Genomic DNA, 17,308 nt, shown 5'->3' on the forward strand with positions numbered 1-17,308 from the left:
AAGATGAGCATAAAGCAAAATAACAAGAATTTAAAGAAGTGCTGTTCCCACAGTTTTTCTCCAGTGCCTCCGACACATACACAAATCTTTTGTGTCTAAACTCCACTGGAATTACTTTGAAATACCATAATTTGTACAAAAACATCTTAATAAAAACAAACAAACAAATAAATATATAAATTGACAAATTACATTATATATATTTCTCACAAATGTGTCCATGTTCTGCAATACTCAGGCATTGCCAGATACAGCTAATGATTTCCAGCTGTTTATAAGCTACTAAAATGCACATTAAACTACAAAACAAAGAGAGAGGAAGCTGGTCAGATGAGATGAAACTGGAGCTTTTTGGCCATAGAGACACCGCTTATGGTTGCAGAAAGAAGGGAGAGGCCTATAACCCAAAGAACACCGTCCCCACAGTGAAACGGCAGTGGGAGTATTATGTTCTGGGGAGGATACACAGTATGTTGTTTCATCAGTTGAAACTTATTCGGGGACCACCAGCAAAAAGGACACACAATTGACTATTAGCATAAGGTGGGCTAATAATTTTGACCCTGGTAGTTTTTGGATTTTGTCAAACAATTTTAATTTCTGTGTGAAAAGTAAAATAATGTACAGTAAGCATCCAAAATAAAACTAAGATGTTTAGAAATGCTACGTTGATGATTTCTTGCTTTCTTAAAAATTACTTTGTAAAAAATTTGCACAAAATGTGTATGTGTTTAAAATATTTTTTAAACTGCTTAGTGTGTGTCATAAAAAAGCAATACAGTCAAAGCATACATAAAAGTCAAATAGTATAGAGCAGCAAACTCTGCCTCATTCATTTGCCTTGGTACGCACCCACTTCTCACCCCCACCCCATTTTGGGAACCACAGATTTAAGGTAATGTTTAATTTGGATTCATGCCGACTTCCTTTGCTATTTCAATGTTTTTGCTGAAAGACCTGGAATAAGAATTGTGGAAGCTGGCAGAATATTGCAATGAATATTCCCACTGAATTTCCTTCCCACTGTAGCCAAGTGCTTGCTCACAGGGGGTCGTTTTGACCGTTGGGGTTTTACATAATTATTGTATGGCCTTGCCTTACAATATAAAGCGCCTTGGGGCAACTGTTTGTTGTGATTTGGCGCTATATAAAAAAAATTGATTGATTGATTGATTGATTGAATAACTTTTTGCACCCATGTGACATTTCTATAAACTCAGATCAACTTGTAGAAACTGACAAACCAAGTGAGAAATATAGCAAAATAAACTTTTCCATTGTGGATGGGACCACAGCTGTAGATTTGTCTGTCCACCCCCAACCCACTCCCACTCAGTAACTTCCTATGCTTAAAGTAATTACGTGCACATTTCATTTTCTGCATATTTCATTGTTCAGTGCACTTCCAGGCTGGGGTGTTTAATGGAATGCCCAACTCCTGCATGTGATTAATTGACATTAAAAACCCAGAATTTACTTCATTCCACCTGTTGCACTGACACTGGCCATGAGGGGCTTATGAAGGGTGAAAAATGCAATTTGTCAGGGGCGCAACTTATCACCCAGCATATTTAACGCAACCAATTATGCAATGCAAGGATTTGAGACTGTTTGAGGTAAACCGGGTCAATTAGGAAATAATGCGTTTTGGTGCATTGACAGCACTTTTTTTAGCTTATGCTCATGCTGCTTTTGCCCTCTGGTGTAAACTATTTATAGTGAAGGATTTGTATTACTCAGACACATATTTCATATCTCCCACTGTGGCTGATGATGGAGCAGATCTAGCAACCTTCTTTCCACAGTATGAGCCCGATCATAATACACTTTACAGTAATGGTCCATTCAGGGCATTTCATATGACTGGCCAAGGCCAACTCAGGTCTTATTGTTGTCTAATACACCTCTCATGGCACCATGAGGCATTACTCCAGTTTAAAGCTCTCTATTTGCTAAAGTGAAAGCCATTCTAAAAGTTTATCCGGTATCTATCCTGTTTATTGATGTGTGTGCAGTATGACTGGAGGAGTGTAGTATTCAGTATGAATTACTCTCTGACTGAAGTGCAGCGTTCCTGCAGTAGGCGGACAGAAAATCAAAGATTTCAATTGTTTCCTGTTTATGCAAAACAATGAGTTTCTCACATATTGTAGCATAACTCTTAAGTGTAAGCCTTGCTATAAAGTCAAAATTCTTATTGCGTGACGGGTTTTAAAGCACTTGTCCAACTCTACAGGTCACATTTCAGAAATAGTCTCCGTGACAAATAACTGATTTCATCACAATCCAATATAGCAGGAATTAGAGTTCTTTTTTTCTGTGGTAGAACAAATAGAATCAACTCTCCACTAAGGGTGATTTTGTAAAGTGAAATTCTAAATTTAACTGAAACATAATACTACTTATGTCTTTAAAAAATGAAGTAAAACTGTTAACAGTACTGCATTCCCATAGTACAGTAAATTGTAGCCATCCCACATTTGGCAGTAACCTTAACCGGCCTCCAAAGTTAAAGAGCATAACATATTCTAATCAACACAATTTTTTTTTATTATATACCAGATTATGAATCATTACTTCCAAATGTTTAACTTGTGTCAGTCCTGATGTAGCTGATTAAAAACAAAATTAGCCATAAAGAATCTGAAAAATGCACACAGACTCAGAGCTATTTTTTGCCATAAAAATAATGTACCCTCACACTTTAACCCTCTGGGGCCGACACCGTCGTATACGACGGCTAAGACCAAGCTTTACTAAATTATAAATAACTTTTTAATGATATGAGATAGAAACTTACTTTTTTTTTATGCTGAAAAGTTAACTCTGCGGACTTTTGAGCCAGCCATCGGCCATCTTTGTACTCCTCATAGAAGCTGTGTGATGATGTGCGCAATGTGAGTGTCCAATCGGAATTGGTTCACTGTCACATGATTTTCCAAAATCCAACTGTAGGGCAGATTCACCTCACGTGAAAAACCAAAGATCATTTTCAGGAGTGATATGTTACTAGTTGGCCCGTGTGAATAGTCCCCTGGGTGCTCCAATGAGTACATAGTATTGGGCTCCAAATGCGCACTGCACTATTACGCACACGGATCACTGAAAGCAGACGGAGCAGACGGACAGCCTCTGATGACAATCTCACGTGCTCAAACAAGGAGTGTGTAACTATCAAGACTGCTCCACTAGTTTGCATGTGAATGTTACTGGACAACTCTGTTGCTTTCTCTGCATAAAGCACTGTTTACCATATCAGTGAACAAAAAATGCATAGACCATTTTGTATATTTGTTGAAAATGTGCATTTGTGTTTGTGTTTTGTTGTACAGTCTTTCACATAAGACCTCAAATTACCTTTATAAAGTGTCAAAACAGTTGTCTATTACAGTTTCTGTGTGTTTTGAATAAATGTGTGTGGAAATTATTTTCACTTTGTCCTTCCTTATTTTTGATTGTAAACCTTTACTACACTTATAAAACACAACAAAAGCATATATATATATATATATATATGCAGCCGATCTGCTCTGTGTCAGCCTGATCCTGTCAGATCTCAGAAGCTAAGCAGAGCAGGATCTGGTTAGTACTCGGATGGGAGACCTCTTTGGAACACCAGCGGCTGTGTGAGTTTCTCCAGGTAAAACTGGAGTTGCATCAGGAAGGGCATCCGGCGTAACACTTGTGCCAATTACCAATGAGGATTAGGTTGTATCCGCTGTGGTGACCCCGAACAAAAAACCGGGAGCAGCCGAATGAACAACAAACATATATATATATAATATTATGAAAGCACAGGTTGTCCTTTAAAAAGAGACATAAAATTTGATTGTGGGATGCAGGGAGAGCTGTTAACATCAATAATAAAACATTTATGCCAGGCGAGTGAGCTGTCCAAAAAATGCCCTCGGACCCCAGAGGGATAAATTTTGCAGCGTAAAATTTACTCTGATGGGATAACATTTGGTCCCAGTCTAAACAGAGTAAAATACATTGTATTACAAAGTGAAATCAGCTGAACCGTCTTGCCAAATCAAATGTTTCTACTCCAATAAGAGTTGATTTTGCACTGTGATAGAGTATATTTAACTCTATTTGTACTGGGACCAAATGTTAATACCAGCAGAATTAATATTACTCTGCAAAATCTACTGTGCAGGTACTGCATGAAGGACACTCCACCTGTGTCCACTTCAGGACTTACACCAGTACAGTCAATCTGGATTGTTTTTTTTTTTTTGTCTTCACATGTAATATGGCTTTAATATGGTTTTAATGTGGCTTTAATTTGGTTTTCAAATCAAATTATTGTATTTTGCAATCAACATTTGTCCATTTCCACGGAAATGGACAAATTCCGAAACGGAGGTGTTCCTTTTTCTCGCTTCCAAAGTGAATCAGTCGTGACGCGCGAAGCCTCCACGCGGCTTTCCATGACAAAATCTCTTGTTAAAAGTGAAATCTGCCGGAAAATTGCTGATGTCCAACTCTTGTGATAACCAGAGAAAGAGCACACGACGGTCTCGTATCCACAGAGCCATCAGCTCAGAAATGGTCCGGTGGCTTGTGCCGTGTTGTCGCAGCTCGGAGCGCGGCGCGCTGAGTGTCCTTAAAGGGGTCCTTAAAGCTGTACTACCAGACCTTATTCTCTGTGAAGCCCGTAAAATTTTCACAGAAAGCCAGATACATTTTTCGAATAGTTTCCAGGTGCCAGTCTCTAACAGCTTCTGAAAAAATTCTGAGGGAAAAAAAAAACAAATCATTCCGCCATTTCCAGACAATGAAAATCCGATGACGAGGCGGGACCACTCCTTCCACAAGGCGTGCTCACAGGCGAATGACGTCACCGACAGGCGTGGAAAAACTCACGCATGCGCACAAGGGTTCAAGCTTGTCTGACGTGAAAACATATGAATCAATCAATCAATTTTTTTATATAGCGCCAAATCACAACAAACAGTTGCCCCAAGGTGCTTTATATTGTAAGGCAAGGCCATACAATAATTATGTAAAACCCCAACGGTCAAAACGACCCCCTGTGAGCAAGCACTTGGCGACAGTGGAAAGGAAAAACTCCCTTTTAACAGGAAGAAACCTCCAGCAGAACCAGGCTCAGGGAGGGGCAGTCTTCTGCTGGGACTGGTTGGGGCTGAGGGAGAGAACCAGGAAAAAGACATGCTGTGGAGGGGAGCAGAGATCGATCACTAATGATTAAATACAGAGTGGTGCATACAGAGCAAAAAGAGAAAGAAACAGTGCATCATGGGAACCCCCCAGCAGTCTACGTCTATAGCAGCATAACTAAGGGATGGTTCAGGGTCACCTGATCCAGCCCTAACTATAAGCTTTAGCAAAAAGGAAAGTTTTAAGCCTAATCTTAAAAGTAGAGAGGGTGTCTGTCTCCCTGATCTGAATTGGGAGCTGGTTCCAGAGGAGAGGAGCCTGAAAGCTGAAGGCTCTGCCTCCCATTCTACTCTTACAAACCCTAGGAACTACAAGTAAGCCTGCAGTCTGAGAGCAAAGCGCTCTATTGGGTTGATATGGTACTACGAGGTCCCTAAGATAAGATGAGACCTGATTATTCAAAACCTTATAAGTAAGAAGAAGAATTTTAAATTCTATTCTAGAATTAACAGGAAGCCAATGAAGAGAGGCCAATATGGGTGAGATATGCTCTCTCCTTCTAGTCCCCGTCAGTACTCTAGCTGCAGCATTTTGAATTAACTGAAGGCTTTTTAGGGAACTTTTAGGACAACCTGATAATAATGAATTACAATAGTCCAGCCTAGAGGAAATAAATGCATGAATTAGTTTTTCAGCATCACTCTGAGACAAGACCTTTCTGATTTTAGAGATATTGCGTAAATGCAAAAAAGCAGTCTTACATATTTGTTTAATATGCGCTTTGAATGACATATCCTGATCAAAAATGACTCCAAGATTTCTCACAGTATTACTAGAGGTCAGGGTAATGCCATCCAGAGTAAGGATCTGGTTAGACACCATGTTTCTAAGATTTGTGGGGCCAAGTACAATAACTTCAGTTTTATCTGAGTTTAAAAGCAGGAAATTAGAGGTCATCCATGTCTTTATGTCTGTAAGACAATCCTGCAGTTTAGCTAATTGGTGTGTGTCCTCTGGCTTCATGGATAGATAAAGCTGGGTATCGTCTGCGTAACAATGAAAATTTAAGCAATACCGTCTAATAATACTACCTAAGGGAAGCATGTATAAAGTGAATAAAATTGGTCCTAGCACAGAACCTTGTGGAACTCCATAATTAACTTTAGTCTGTGAAGAAGATTCCCCATTTACATGAACAAATTGTAATCTATTAGACAAATATGATTCAAACCACCGCAGCGCAGTGCCTTTAATACCTATGGCATGCTCTAATCTCTGTAATAAAATTTTATGGTCAACAGTATCAAAAGCAGCACTGAGGTCTAACAGAACAAGCACAGAGATGAGTCCACTGTCCGAGGCCATAAGAAGATCATTTGTAACCTTCACTAATGCTGTTTCTGTACTATGATGAATTCTAAAACCTGACTGAAACTCTTCAAATAGACCATTCCTCTGCAGATGATCAGTTAGCTGTTTTACAAGTACCCTTTCAAGAATTTTTGAGAGAAAAGGAAGGTTGGAGATTGGCCTATAATTAGCTAAGATAGCTGGGTCAAGTGATGGCTTTTTAAGTAATGGTTTAATTACTGCCACCTTAAAAGCCTGTGGTACATAGCCAACTAACAAAGATAGATTGATCATATTTAAGATCAAAGCATTAAATAATGGTAGGGCTTCCTTGAGCAGCCTGGTAGGAATGGGGTCTAATAAATATGTTGATGGTTTGGATGAAGTAACTAATGAAAATAACTCAGACAGAACAATCGGAGAGAAAGAGTCTAACCAAATACCGGCATCACTGAAAGCAGCCAAAGATAACGATACGTCTTTGGGATGGTTATGAGTAATTTTTTCTCTAATAGTTAAAATTTTGTTAGCAAAGAAAGTCATGAAGTCATTACTAGTTAAAGTTATTGTAATACTCAGCTCAATAGAGCTCTGACTCTTTGTCAGCCTGGCTACAGTGCTGAAAAGAAACCTGGGGTTGTTCTTATTTTCTTCAATTAGTGATGAGTAGAAAGATGTCCTAGCTTTACGGAGGGCTTTTTTATAGAGCAACAGACTCTTTTTCCAGGCTAAGTGAAGATCTTCTAAATTAGTGAGACGCCATTTCCTCTCCAACTTACGGGTTATCTGCTTTAAGCTACGAGTTTGTGAGTTATACCACGGAGTCAGGCACTTCTGATTTAAAGCTCTCTTTTTCAGAGGAGCTACAGCATCCAAAGTTGTCTTCAATGAGGATGTAAAACTATTGACGAGATACTCTATCTCACTTACAGAGTTTAGGTAGCTACTCTGCACTGTGTTGGTATATGGCATTAGAGAACATAAAGAAGGAATCATATCCTTAAACCTAGTTACAGCACTTTGTGAAAGACTTCTAGTGTAATGAAACTTATTCCCCACTGCGGGGTAGTCCATCAGAGTAAATGTAAATGTTATTAAGAAATGATCAGACAGAAGGGAGTTTTCAGGGAATACTGTTAAGTCTTCTATTTCCATACCATAAGTCAGAACAAGATCTAAGATATGATTAAAGTGGTGGGTGGACTCATTTACTTTTTGAGCAAAGCCAACAGAGTCTAATAATAGATTAAATGCAGTGTTGAGGCTGTCATTCTCAGCATCTGTGTGGATGTTAAAATCGCCCACTATAATTATCTTATCTGAGCTAAGCACTAAGTCAGACAAAAGGTCTGAAAATTCACAGAGAAACTCACAGTAACGACCAGGCGGACGATAGATAATAACAAATAAAACTGGTTTTTGGGACTTCCAATTTGGATGGACAAGACTAAGAGTCAAGCTTTCAAATGAATTAAAGCTCTGTCTGGGTTTTTGATTAATTAATAAGCTGGAATGGAAGATTGCTGCTAATCCTCCGCCCCGGCCCATGCTACGAGCATTCTGACTGTTAGTGTGACTCGGGGGTGTTGACTCATTTAAACTAACATATTCATCCTGCTGTAACCAGGTTTCTGTAAGGCAGAATAAATCAATATGTTGATCAATTATTATATCATTTACCAACAGGGACTTAGAAGAGAGAGACGTAATGTTTAATAGACCACATTTAACTGTTTTAGTCTGTGGTGCAGTTGAAGGTGCTATATTATTTTTTCTTTTTTAATTTTTATGCTTAAATAGATTTTTGCTGGTTATTGGTGGTCTGGGAGCAGGCACCGTCTCTACGGGGATGGGGTAATGAGGGGATGGCAGGGGGAGAGAAGCTGCAGAGAGGTGTGTAAGACTACAACTCTGCTTCCTGGTCCCAACCCTGGATAGTCACGGTTTGGAGGATTTAAGAAAATTGGCCAGATTTCTAGAAATGAGAGCTGCTCCATCCAAAGTGGGATGGATGCCGTCTCTCCTAACAAGACCAGGTTTTCCCCAGAAGCTTTGCCAATTATCTATGAAGCCCACCTCATTTTTTGGACGCCACTCGGACAGCCAGCAATTCAAGGAGAACATGCGGCTAAACATGTCACTCCCGGTCTGATTGGGGAGGGGCCCAGAGAAAACTACAGAGTCCGACATTGCTTTTGCAAAGTTACACACCGATTTAATGTTAATTTTAGTGACCTCTGATTGGCGTAACCGGGTGTCATTACTGCCGACGTGAATTACAATCTTACCAAATTTATGCTTAGCCTTAGCCAGCAGTTTCAAATTTCCTTCAATGTCACCTGCTCTGGCCCCCGGAAGACAATTGACTATGGTTGCTGGTGTCGCTAACTTCACATTTCTCAAAACAGAGTCACCAATAACCAGAGTTTGATCCTCGGCGGGTGTGTCGTTGAGTGGGGAAAAACGGTTAGAATTGTGAACGGGTTGGCGGTGTACACGGGGCTTCTGTTTAGAACTACGCTTCCTCCTCACAGTCACCCAGTCGGCCTGCTTTCCCGGCTGCTCAGGATCTGCCAGGGGGTAACTAACGGCGGCTAAGCTACCTTGGTCCGCACCGACTACAGGGGCCTGGCTAGCTGTAGAATTTTCCACGGTGTGGAGCCGAGTCTCCAATTCGCCCAGCCTGGCCTCCAAAGCTATGAATAAGCTACACTTATTACAAGTACCGTTACTGCTAAAGGAGGCCGAGGAATAACTAAACATTTCACACCCAGAGCACAAAAGTGCGGGAGAGACAGGAGAAGCCGCCATGCTAAACCGGCTAAGAGCTAGTAGCTACGCTAAGCTAGCGGATTCCTAAAAACACGCAAAGTGAATAATGTGTAAATAATTTAGAGGTGATTCAGCAGAAGGAGTGCTTTAGTTAAGGCACGTAAAGATTACACTGGGAAACAAATCGTAATCTAGATAACTAGATCAATCTAACTGCGCAGATTAATCAGCTAACAGATACAGAAAAACACCGCTGTGCTCCGGAACAGGAAGTGATACAATACCGCAGTGAGAGCCAACCACCAGTAGAGGCCAATAATAATAGACCATGGATGAAACTATATGAATCAAATCCATATAGTTTAAAAAAAAATAAAAAGGTACGATACTTTATGGACAGACCTCGTACATATCAGCTATTTCTTTCTGAGATCTGACCACATTTATTTCAATGCAGGTCTACTTTAAAAAGTGCATGAAATGTTTACATGTTTAAGAGTGTTCAGAATATATATATATATATATATATATATATATATATATATATATATATATATATATATATATATATACGAGGGCTGTCCGTAAAGTATAGGTCCTTTTTATTTTTTTCAAAAACTATATGGATTTCATTCATATGTTTTTACGTCAGACATGCTTGCACCCTCGTGCGCATGCGTGAGTTTTTCCATGCCTGTCGGTGACGTCATTCGCGTGTGAGCACTCCTTGTGGGAGGAGTCGTCCAGCCCCTCGTCGGAATTCCTTTGTCTGAGAAGTTGCTGAGACACTGGCGCTTTGTTTGATCAAAATTTTTTCTAAACCTGTGAGACACATCGAAGGTGGTTTGAAAAATTAAGCTGGTTTTCAGTGAACATTTTAACAGCTGATGAGAGATTTTGAGGTGATTCTGTCGCTTTAAGGACTTTTCACGGTGCGAGATGTCGCTCAGCGCTCTCAGGCAGCGTCATCAGCCTGTTTCAAGCTTAAAACCTCCACATTTCAGGCTCTATTGATCCAGGACGTCGTGAGAGAACAGAGAAGTTTCAGAAGAAGTCAGTTTCAGCATTTTATCCGGATATTCCTGTTGTGGAAGTGTAGGAACACGGACCCACAACAGGGGCGCAATGAACGGACAATGGAGGAAGATAAATAACAAGTTTTACTATTGTGAAACAAGCACAATAATTACAACAATCACAATTTGGGGCCGAATCCGCTGGTGTCGTGTGGGCAGGCTCGAAGGTAGGAGACGCCCGTCTCAGTAGAACCGGAACCACCCAGATCTCCTCTGCCACCGAACCCTGGAGATGCTGGAACCGCCAAGTCCCGAATTCCCAGGTGGCCACTGCCTCCGCTCGTCGGATCCGGTACTGCTGGCAGGAGAGAGCACACACACAGGTGGGATGCGAGCACCCGATAATGGAGAGGGGAGAAGCCGCCTCCACCTCTTGTCAATGTACAACAGGAAGGTGAGTACTTATCCAAGCAATAAGCTCCTAGTAGTCAACACTCCTGAAAAGGCTTTACAAATGATTAGTCAGTTTACACTAAATGTGCATGCGGAGATTACTACCTCAGTCGTAGACGATATCTCGGCACTGAGGTGGAGACGCCGTCCTCCTGATATACCCTGGTGCTGAGTTGAAACAGCTGTGTCCCATAATGGGTGACAGCTGTCACCTTGGCTGCTCTCACCAGGTGGCGACGCCCTCTGGTGGTGGTGGGCCAGCAGTACCTCCTCTTCAGCGGCCCACACATAACAATTCCACTGTTAAAGGAGATTTTTTTAATGAAAGACGTGCGGACGGGTCCGCGCATCGGGACGCAGCCGACGCGGCACGGCGGCACAGGAAAAACACCTCCGTGTTGATAACAATTTGTTAAAATCCAGTTGGCTTTTGATGGCTTTCAGTGGAGTGAGTACATGAGAAATTGTTTATCAGCTGGAGATGTTCCAACTTGTCCTTAAGGCTTCCAACAGAGGTGTTTTTCCTGTGGCGGAGCGTCGCGGCGGCTGCGAGCCGACGCTGCAATCCGCCCGCACGTCTTTCATTAAAAAAATCTCCTTTAACAGTGGAATATCCGGATAAAATGCTGAAACCGACTACTTCTGAAACTTCTCTGTTCTCTCACGACGTCCTGGATCAACAGAGCCTGAAATGTGGAGGTTTTAAGCTTGAAACAGGCTGATGACGCTCCTGAGAGCGCTGCGCGATGTCTCGCACCATGGGAAGTCCTTAAAGCGACAGAATCACCTCAAAATCTCTCATCAGCTGTTAAAATTTTCACTGAAGACCAGCTTAATTTTTCGAACCATGTCCAATTCGATGTGTCTCACAGGTTTAGAAAAAATTTTGATCAAACAAAGCGCCAGTCTCTCAGCAACTTCTCAGACAAAGGAATTCCGATGAGGGGCTGGACGACTCCTCCCACAAGGAGTGCTCACAGGCGAATGACGTCACCGACAGGCGTGGAAAAACTCACGCATGCGCACGAGGATTCAAGCATGTCTGACGTAAAAACATATGAATGAAATCCATATAGTTTTTGAAAAAAATAAAAAGGACCTATACTTTACGGACAGACCTCGTATATGGATTGATTTTGTGGTCTGTAAATGAGTGTTGTTTTTGTAAGCATTGGTGCCTAATAAATTCAATTCAAATTCAATTCAATTCAAATTCACAAAGTCATTGTCCACTTACATATTTCCAAGTCCTACGAGTTCCACATGATGGTCGGTAAACATTGGACAGACATCATCATGTTTGTGTTGATTCATTCTTTTATTTGTCCGTCCACAGTCAATGGTCAGGTGACATCACTGACACTAACGGCTTTTCGCCATTTCAAGTCCCGTGTCCAGCTTTCCTGTTGAGATCATGGATTGAGCCGCCCACCATCATCACCTGACATGTCTTTCTCTACAACTCATTGTGGTCACACTTCTCCAAAATCTGATAAACCTATGCATCTGAGACTCACGAGCTCCCAGCATAGTTTTCCACTGCAGCACTGTATTCCTGAAATGTTCACTCTTGGTCATGACAATGGCTTGAGACATAACAAATGTGAAAGTGATGGTAAACAACCACCAAAAAAAAAAAAAAAAAACATCATAAAGCACATTAACCAGGCACTGCTAAGCGAAAATTGTCACTACTTCCTGAAGTGCTTTGAATGGCTTAAAAAAAATAGTAATGTTGACGACACAATTCATTCTGGGTAGAGTTTTCGTATATGCAGTTTGGAGATTTCACATTGTGCACATCACAAGCCAAACCACTGTTTTTGATTCACTCACACTCATTTTCAACCCCTTAGCCGTGATTGGGTCACGGGGGCAACAGCTCCAGTAGGGGACCCCAGACTTCCCTTTCCCAGGCCAGATTGACCACCTCTGACTTTGGGATCCTGAGGTGCTCCAAGGCCAGTGTGGAGATATAATCTCTCCACCTAGTCCTCGGTCTTCCCCGGGGTCTCCTCCCAGATGGATGTGCCTGGAACACCTCCCTAGGGAGGCACCCAGTGGACATCCTTACCAGCTGCCCGAACCACCTCAGCTGGCTCCTTTCAACGCGAAGGAGCAGTGGCTCTACTCCGAGCTCCCCACGGATGACCGTTTTGATTATGGTTAATGTTGAGCCTCAAAGATTTTTCATTGTGGGTTGCCAACCTCATATCAATCCAATACCTCAACAATAAATGAAAACATTTATTTGTACCTGGAATGGATATGGATAAAATTCAACTATCTTTAGATTCCAAAAACAACTCTCGATGTTATCACTTGCTTTTTGCCCTCTGTGCTAACCAGTAGCTGCCACACACTCATTATTAATGATTCCAGCTCTCACTCAGTCTCCAAACAGTGGCAATGGGCCTTTGTTATTCTCTGCCAGAGGCTTTGGCATGGAGTAGACAGACATCCAGCATGAATATGCATGACCTTCACGCACTAATGTCCGCAGACAATCACTGATGAGAGGGCGCAAGAGGAGCAACACTGAAACCATGTTATTATACAGCGTTGTCTAATCAAGTCTTATTGGCGGTTTGTTCCCAAAGAATCAAACAGTCCTGTTTTTCACAGTCCAGCTTTCACAGAGCGCCGATGATAAGTTTGTAATCCCCTGATTTCCATTTGATCTTTGACATAGAATGTGCATCATGTGTGGATACGGTGAAAACGTGAAATGATGCAAGCAGGGCAGGGACAAATTCAGAATAATGATGAGCCACAATCGAGACATTTTTCCAAACACAGTGTTTAAATATGATCTTTAAGGCTGACTTTCCATTGAAAACTCTAAATGACAAGATTGCTCTGCCAGGATTATATATAATCACTCTGTGCCATTACATGGCTGGTTGCTATAGTAACAACACATGCATACTGATACTAAGGTTTTCTCGGTGCTGCAGAGTGCTGGCAAGCGAGAAATAGCAAAGTTTATCTGAGCTGCGGTGTTTTGTATTCAAGGTGCGGAACACATCTGTCACACATATAATCAAATCGAGTGTTATCTGTGTTTGCTTGCTGTTGCCACCCTTGTACCCTTGTAGTCGCAGCATGTCAAATGTATGCCGGGCAGGGACTCGTGGAAAGTGAGAAGCTCGGTTGAATCGTCAGACTGTAGGAGTTCAGCAGAGTTTCAAATCTGATTTTAGTCTAATCTGATTTTCTGATTTGGCTCCTGTCTGTCTGTCAAAACATGAAGCACTCCTGTGCTGACTCATGTTCTTGGCCCCATATGCACACCAGGGGAATTATTAGCACTGAGAGCTACACCATAATTCTGTTGTCTTACTTTATCTGTTTGGCAAAAAAAAAAAACTCAAAAACTACAAATTATAAGATTGTACTTTTTTAGGAAACATGTAAAATAACCTGAAGATTGGAATAAAGTACTTTTAAACTATATAAAAGCAGTCAATCACAATAGTAGCAATCAGTTCATACTAACGTTAGCCTGTTACCATCATGTTATGTGATTCCAGTTAGCATTGCATTATGCCACTCTGGAGAATTTCCATGCTAATATTAGCCTGATACACATTGTTATTACATGGCTGTGACGCTATGCGTGCTCCGATTGGTTAATTTCCGGTCTGATATTTTCCCTTATCATATACCTATAAATGATATGCCAATATGATTGGATAAAACACTAAATAATAAATAGCAATACACCCTTTTTGCAGACGGGTAATATTTTTCATACCACCCGAGTAATCAGCCAATCCGGACAGCGAAGCGGCGCCACGACAAAGAGGCGCGGTCAGAGGAACTGTGAAATAGTGGTGAGTCACTATTAATAATTTCTTACGTGTCCAACCTCGTAGGTTGATGGTTAAAATTAAATTTGTTAGTTCTAAAAGCCATCATAATTATTTATAGGAAAACGTTCTTTTTTTCTACTAAGGTTTGAACTTTGAGTGTTTACACATGAGAGAAAAGTGAGAAAATGTTAATGCCTGTTTGAGAAAAGTGTATAAAGTGTGTAGTGAAGGGTCTTACAGCCTTAAAACATCTATAATAATTGTAAAAAATAACGCTGACTACTTCGCGGATTTCGCCTATCGCGGGTTATTTTTAGAATGTAACTCCCGCGATAAACAAGGGACCACTGTATATGATACTAAAAACACAATTACACAAAACAAGCCGGACATAAACACACAGGTTGAAAGCTTACCAGCTAACCTGATGATAGTTTAAGCAAGTTCTTCATGGAGGTGATGAAAGCGAACGGGTCTGACGATGAGTAAAAAACAGTCAGCAGCTTTCATATTCGGATGACACTGTAAGTTTGCATGTTTATATATGTAGTAGCCATATAATAAACAGATTATTAACTTCGCTTGCTCGGTCTGTACAGGAATATCAGGCTTCGGTAAGTTGACTAAGCTGTTCTTGCTCAGGTCCTCAGCAACAAGGGTGCTGTTTTTAAGCATATTACATACAGGCACTCAGTTCATGCTAAGTGCTAGGTGCGATGTTGGTGGCTTGACATCACACTTAATGCCAAGTGCAAAGCCAATTATTTTACAAAATATTATACAAGACTGTAACGTAACTACAGTCAAGAAAAAGTGGCAACAAAAAGCACGTCCGTGTTGGAAGTCTCACAGGACAAGTTGTGACATGCCCAGCTGTTACACAATTTCTCAGATACTCACTCGACTGAAAAGCCACCGAAAGCCATCTGAATCTTCCGAATGGTTTCCAACACAGACGTGCTTTTTGTTGTGTGCCATTGCGGCTCCGTCCCGCGCGCGAATTCCTCCGCATGTCTTTCATTACAAAATCTCCTGTAACAGTGGAATGTGCCGCAAAAGTGCTGATGTACACCTCTTCTGCAATTTCTCTGGTAGTCAGACGACGTTCCGGATCAACACAGCCTTCACTTTGGAAATGATCTGGTCGTTTCAGCCTGTCGATGGCCACTCGGAGCGTGGCGCACCCTGTGCCACTGTGGGCTGTCTTTAATCCGGTTGTAATGCTCCTTAATCTGTGTGATGCCCAGAATATCCTCACCGAAAGCCATCTGAATCTTCCGAATGGTTTCCACCTGGCTGTCTCTCACAGTTTCTGGAAAAATTTGATTCAGTGCTGCTCCAATCGCTCAGCCATTTCCCTGACAATGAAAATCCGACGAGGGGGGTGGACCAGTGCTCACTCAAAGCCTGCCCACAGGCAAATGACGCAACCGACAGGTGTGAAAAAACTCATGCATGCGCACAAAAGTTCAAGCTTGGCTGAAGCAAGCGCACATGATTCAAATCCATATAGTTTTTGAAAAAAATAAAAAGGTCAGATAGTTTTCTAACAGACCTCATATATATATATATATATATATATATATATATATATATATATAATTTAGAAGAACCTTGGAACATGATTCTCAGTATTTTCCTAATACTGCTCCAAAGAAAGACTAATGATTCAACAGATTATCATCAAATGTATTTGCTGTGGTTCTAAACTATATTTTAATTATCAACTGGTACTTCATAAATACTATGAGTAAAGATATCTATTAAAATAGTTATAGGTATTTGGCAGATTTTATGTACTTCACTGATTTTATTTTGTAAATTTACTAAAATACATTTTAAGTATTGATTTTGGGAAATGTCAGCAAGATTAAAGTGGATTTATCTAGAGGGATGGCGCAAATCATTAAATATTTTTTGCAATTATACAGTGCGACACCCATTCAAAATTTGGAGCATTTTCTTCACATTACCTTTCTAGTTGATTCTTGTTTTCTGAACACTTTCTCCCTTTCATGCCACCCCTCTTTCACTTGGACCATCTAAATTCAAAATTCCCTGTCTGCACATAACCAATCATCACTTTGTCAAGACCTGACTGTTATGTGGTGCTGTTCTCATTAAAAACTCGGCAAATACAGAGAAATAAAACTGACTGAAATATGATGTGAAGTCAAACAGATCTGGGTTCTTAATGAACATAGCTCGCACAGGAACTAGAAAGGAACCTCAAACAATGATACAGTGATGTTTTATAGTGTCTTCTCCCCAGTACAATGGGTGGACCTGTTCTCGCAACCGGTTCCTATTAGCTTCCCAGCAACGGAGGGTTGGTCCACCCATATCATGTGAACAGCATGTTTTCAGAAAAAGGCTTATGGCAGGCTTTTTCTTTGTTTTTCGGCTGTTCCTGTTAGGGGTCGCCACAGCAGATCAATCGTTTCCATCTCACCCTGTCCTCTGTATCTTCCTCTGTCAAACCAACCACCTGCATGTCCTCCTTCAGCACATCCATAAACCTCCTCTTTGGCCTCACTCTTCTCCTCCTGCCTGGTGGCTCCATCCTCAGCATCCTTCTCCATATATACCCTTGGTCCCTCCTCTGCACATGTCACTCTTCTCCTCCTGCCTGGTGGCTCCATCCTCAGCATCCTTCTCCATATATACCCTTGGTCCCTCCTCTGCACATGTCCAAACCATCTCAATCTCGCCTCTCTGACTTTGTCTCCAAACCGTCCCACCTGAGCTGTCCGTCTGATATGTTCATTCCTAATCTTG

General features: G+C 41.2%; 1 protein-coding gene across 2 annotated transcripts in view; it reads right to left on the reverse strand.

Annotated features, from left to right (window-relative positions):
- Nucleotides 1-17,308, reverse strand: part of LOC117507760 (cadherin-18) — a 480,214-nt gene that overhangs the window by 26,487 nt on the left and 436,419 nt on the right. The window lies entirely within an intron of this gene.

Source organism: Thalassophryne amazonica, chromosome 1 (assembly GCF_902500255.1).
Source record: "Thalassophryne amazonica chromosome 1, fThaAma1.1, whole genome shotgun sequence".
NCBI classification, from domain to species: Eukaryota; Metazoa; Chordata; class Actinopteri; order Batrachoidiformes; family Batrachoididae; genus Thalassophryne; species Thalassophryne amazonica.